Source organism: Rhopalosiphum padi, chromosome 2 (genome assembly GCF_020882245.1).
Source record: "Rhopalosiphum padi isolate XX-2018 chromosome 2, ASM2088224v1, whole genome shotgun sequence".
Taxonomy (NCBI): domain Eukaryota; kingdom Metazoa; phylum Arthropoda; class Insecta; order Hemiptera; family Aphididae; genus Rhopalosiphum; species Rhopalosiphum padi.
Genome location: NC_083598.1, coordinates 65,370,602 through 65,376,627, shown reverse-complemented (window position 1 = coordinate 65,376,627; position 6,026 = coordinate 65,370,602).

Below are 6,026 nucleotides of genomic sequence, written 5' to 3'. Positions count from 1 at the left end.
AATAATCATAAGTCATTACTCTATTATAATATCGAGGCAATTGGCTACAGCTCCCATTTTTGAGGAGGTGGTGGATTGCGCCCACATTGTATTATAAGCTGAAGGAGTTAAAATGGGATAAAACTCCTTTTGGATATAGGTATACCTACTTATCGGATTTCATGTTAGAATCCAGAAAAATTGTTATGGGTCAACAGGTGGCCACGATAATGAACGATTAATAAATAAATAACCGATACTGTATAGTATAACTATATCTTTATGGCTAATAACGCCTGTATTAAAGTTAAAATAATCAAATAAATATAAATATAATAATAATATATTATATGTGTATCGCATATTGTTTACTCGGCTCGTCCGGCGCATTGTGCAGACAATTTGACTACATTTACGCGTAGATCAACACATTAATGATAAAATAAATATTATTAATCGACAAGTGTTTCGACGTACTATTTGCAGCTGATTGAACTCGACACACTCGGCGTGAGTATACCGTTAGCCGAGAACATATTATAATAATAGGTATAGTTAAATGGATATTTTTAGCGTTGAAAGTGTTTTGAAACAGAACGTATTAGGTCTGAGGTAATAATAACAATGTTCGTTTTTGTTTGAAGATTATAACCGTTTAAAAGTTTTGCAAGTATTGACCAAATAACTAACGATATAGGTGTGCATACAATTAAAATAGTTAGTATTGTGAGTGACGAGTGTATTGGCGCACTCCGTGTAAAACCATATAATATCGTTTTGGTGCGTAAACCGTATAACCGCCCGACGATTCACCACCATTCGTCTCGGTATGTGTAATTTGCATTGCCATCACCACATATTGTGTACCGATCGTCCGTGCGTCGTCCTCGTTGTGTGTTATCGGCGGCGCATCAGTTTCGTCGTCAATACCTACGGCCCGTTTCATTCACTATTTTCGGGCGACGCATCACACCAAAATCGCGCGTCCTCGCTGGTGATGCAAACGCCGGCCGGTCACCTTGTATTACAGTTGTTATTGTTACACTGTCCCGTTGTGCATATTATTATTGTCAACGATGTATTGACGTTAATATCATAACATGCAGTCCGTGACACGATGTCAGTGTTGTCATAACAGCCACATTCAGTACATACATATATATATATATACATGGATCTCGTTCAATGCCGTTGTACCACCGCAACTAGACGCCGTCGTCACTGCATTCAAAGACGTGCTGACTATTGTTTGTGTGAATCCCTATACCACACGACATTTGTTATTTGTTTTTACTTTTACACAATATATTGTCGAGACGTCTCCGACACCCACATTGTACTTTTGTAAACGATCGCAAAATACCGTTTGCGATTTGGATCGGCTGCTTTATCGATCGCCGCATTGTTTTTATGCGTCTCCGCGATTGCGTTCGATCGTTCGTCGGCCACCGCGCCGGTGTTGCGACGCGCGTCCGAGTGTGCCACCGCTTCATGGCCGCATCTACTCGACGTTAAACGCTTTAGTGCGTTTGTAATGTTTTTATCATTGCCGTCGTCCGGCTTCTTCGCCGACTGTTCCACCGCCGCCGCCCGCCAACTTTTCTACCGTTTGTCGTTATACCTTTGTGCGCGCGATGCGGTACACTATCGCTCCGACTATATATACCGTTATCTACGATGACGTTTCGTGTCCATAAAGCAGTCGGCCGTATTGTTACGTAACGATTGATATTGTCGCGAGCTCTCGTAAATTAGTAACTATTGCCATATAACTGCTGTTGGTGCCGTCGACGTTTGATCGTTGTCCACCGTGTGGCCGCCGCCGTCGGACCGCGCGATTGTAAAAAGACGCGCGGGTGTCGTTCGGATGGGGTTCAACGCGTGCGTCTCTAACCGATCGTGCGACACCCGCGAACTCCGTGCCTCCTCTTTCTCGTACTCCCGATCCTGCAGCACCGTTGTCGTCTCCTAACCGACGGCTTCAGCTAACAACCACAGTTTTACGTACTTCGTCGGTTTGTCAACTACTGCAAGACATTATGCAACAAAAATGTATAAGTAAATGTGCTTACTTCCAGAACCGATCCAGTGAACAATACGTAAACAAAATTGTGCAGCCAAAACTTCGTTGACTGATATAATTGAAATAATTAGAAATCAAATACTCGCGGTGTTGTGTAGTCGAGCATCACACTAGATCCAATAGTTAAATAAATTATTATCACATTAAAACGTATGTTATTGTTATTCACGAGTTATTTATTTAGTTTTGTAGATAATTTATTCAAACAACAGTTCTTTATTTGACTAGAAAACTGAGCACTGACTCTATTAAGTACATAATATACACGGACAGTGAAAATTGTACATGTTGAGGAATAATTTGAAAGTTCGTCTTGTGTACAGTGTCTGATTTTTTAAGGCAAAGTTTAATTAAGATTATACATTATCCGGGCATTATATCAGTACTTTCCGGATAATCTCAAACACTGGTGTTACTATACACAGTAGTGCAGTACACATTGAGCACCGCTCATTTCACATCGCACCCAAAAGTTGAATGTTAAGCTATGTAGTTGGTTGGCAATGCCGGCACAAGTCATAATAGGTATTAAAAAACAAACATTCATCTAATAAACACAAACTACAGTCTTACTACAACGTCGCGATCGATGGCTCCACACGCGAATCATCAAAGAGAAAATATATTTTTACGGCAATATTGTGTTACATTGATTACGAGGGGGAAGGAATGTATAACGAATATAAAGTTTCGAAATTCAAAACTTACTCCCTCACCCAGATAATGCATATTTTTCGTAGTACATTTTTAGATTATCAAATGCATTAATATTTTAAACAATTCTACGGTTCCTTGAACATTCTGTTATATTTATAAAAGTCTAATAAACACCTGACACTCTTAAAATAAGTCTCTATATTAAGTTTTTTTATTTTTCATCTATGGGTCACTATGGCTCATATGAGAAATATAAAACTAACTTTTATGTCCATATATTGTTTTGGAAACACACCTAATCATGGATGTGAAATTTCGAAGTTGAAAACTTTCTCTCCTTCACCCAGATAACTCTTAAAATGTAGTTTATTTTTTAAAAAACTGGTTTTTTGAGGCCTTTAGTAATACATTTTTAGTAATCGAAATTATGATTGTTTTAAAAGTTAGGGCGACGTTTTGTTTAACATTTTAGCTTATTTGTAAATATTTCGCGAAAACCATTTACTGCAATAAAGACTTGAATTAGGTTCTTTTTTTTAAAAAATCATCCACAGGTTGCTATGGTTCATATGAGAAAAATAAATTTGAATTTTTTACTTTTTTATATGTCCATATTCTATATTCTATTCTATAATCCTGTATCTGAACTGTAAAGTTTTGAAAGTATAATAATAAATGAAAAAGTTTTAAGGTTACTATGGTTTCAAAATAATTATTTTAATAATATAATCTTGGGTTTGTGTAAAAATGTCCGTTTTTCTTTAAGTTATTGTTAGTTTATTCCGATTATTAAGAAAAATACAAGCAATTTTTTTCTTTTGACTCCTTAAAGTAACAACTATAGATTCACTTTTCTCTCGCAGAAATGTTGTATAGTTTAAAATCGTAGCATTTTTACTGCCACAAACGTCACAAAAAAAGATACATCTTTGTAAAAACAATACAAGTATATTAAATATTAAAATATTATTAATATATTTAGGTACGAGTATATCTAATATAAATTGATAGTTGTTTTGGTATACTCCATCGCTACAACTACTGTGAGTATATTTATATTTACATTATGTACACGGATCTCGTTCAGTACCATCTTGTCCGTCTTCGCTGTCTTCACGAGTCACGACGCTTTCAGCCAAAAGTTTTACTTTTATTGTTTTATTATTTTTATCGTCACGATATAGATAACGTGGACCTTTCTTGTCTATCGACGTGTTAGATCCCATGTAATATATGATCTAAAGATTTGGGTATATGATTCAACGACACCGAAAACCGAAATTTCGGGAGACAAGATGATTTGCTTTTATTGTTATACTTTATTGACACGATATAATGTAGAACATTTTGTTATCAGTTTTAATTACATTTTATAACTATGTAATATAACTTTGAAATTTTATAATTTAAAACAAAATAAATTATTCAAATGTATAGTTATATACTTATATTAGTCGGCGCCAAAACGGCAGTGTCCGCACCAAGACATTGTCGCTTCACCCAGAGATGTTAAGCATTATTTTGTGTGTACCCGTGTGGCAGTGTCACTGAATATTTAGGTACAGTTTTTATTTTTGATTATCAATTGATATTATTTCTGTTAGATACGCTGTTCTTTTGAGACGTATTGGACAGCGATATTGTATCTATTTGTATAATTCCACGCTGTTTGCATTATCGCTAAATACCATTTGTACTTCAGAATTTCAGATGCTGGATATACTAATTTATTATTGTGTGCGCATGTCTCCGATTGCTTATGTAGCATACATGCTACAAGTTCGTCACAAAAAACGTCAAGATACCTACCGCACAGTGCCACAGTAGGTTTTTTGCGTTGTCCGCAGGTTGTTCTGTCACCTCCCGCAAACCGAATATCGACTCGTCTAGTTGTTACCAATACGCAATGTGTCTACGGTCTCGTATTAATTACACCGTCATCCAGAGCCGTTGTGTCGTTTTTTTTATATTAGTGATTATCCGCTCACCATTTGATTGCGATTGCTGTTGACCGCCGTCCTCGTTAGTAAATGGACCGTCGCCAAAAAACATGCGGAAGTGTTGACTTGCCACCATGTTTCGTTCCTGCTGTTTCTCATATCCGCGATCCCTACACCGATGTCGTTCTATGTACCGCATTCACCTAAAAATAAAAGTGGTCGGGGCTGCTGACGCTACTCGTCTCGGGTACAACGTCTGAAAAACTGCAGTACCACACGTTTGACGCACCTTTAAGTCCCGGAAAATCGCAGTCGTTGTTAACGTCATTTTTAAAAACTTTGAATAGTTTATAAAAATCTAGGAAAAACAATCGAAAATTGCACTATTTTTTAACTTTTATTAAGAGCAGGTAGTCTTAAATGATTACGCTCGACATTTAAAATTAGACTAAAAACTGTAGATTACTGAATTATTAAATTGATTTTAGTTCTAACTTTAAAAATAATGGTAAATACTAGAAACTTTAACATCACTTATAAATAAATGTCTTGAAAAAATTCAAAAATACAAATACTAAATACATATAGAAAATAATTATTCAAACCAATATTTATGTAAATTAAAACATAGATAGAAAAATATGTAGTGAATCTTGTTTTGGTAAAAGGACATTTGGGAGGGTTAGATGATTCAAATTTTGAACAGAATTGGACTTAAAAATTTTCAGTTCCCATTGAATTTTTGAAACTTTGGTAAATGTATGGTTCAAAATTACAATTTGTCATTAACTTTTATTTTAACTACTCTATAATGTTCGCTGAACAGTAGTTAAAAATAATGTTCTATTTCAATAAAATATTTTATTTATTCTATAATTTCTGTTCATTTTGGTTTGTTTTGGTCTTTTTTGTCAACATAACAAATAAATCCATAAAAAAAATATAATATTTTACTGGTAAGATAAATAGGGTCGCTACCAAATATTAAAGTCCTCAAATGTTTACAAGATCTTTGTATGATTTAATGTAAGTTAAACAAATTAGACAAATTAAAAATTACCACTTTAAAATTAAGAAATATGTATAGTTATTAGTTAAGTATAGATAAATTAAAATACTAAAAAATAGAATGCAGCTGTAATAATACTCAAATAAATAGTGTAGAGTCTAATATTGATGATAATAAACATATATTTTTTTATTAATATGATGTGATATTTGTAGATTAATGTATTAGTATTTAGTAGTAAGAAGTATACAAAAAATATTAGAGGTATTAAAATTTGTAATATTGGTTTAATATTGGGTTTTAATTTTAATCTTAAAAATCATATTATAATATCCATGGTTTCTGAAAATAAATAAAA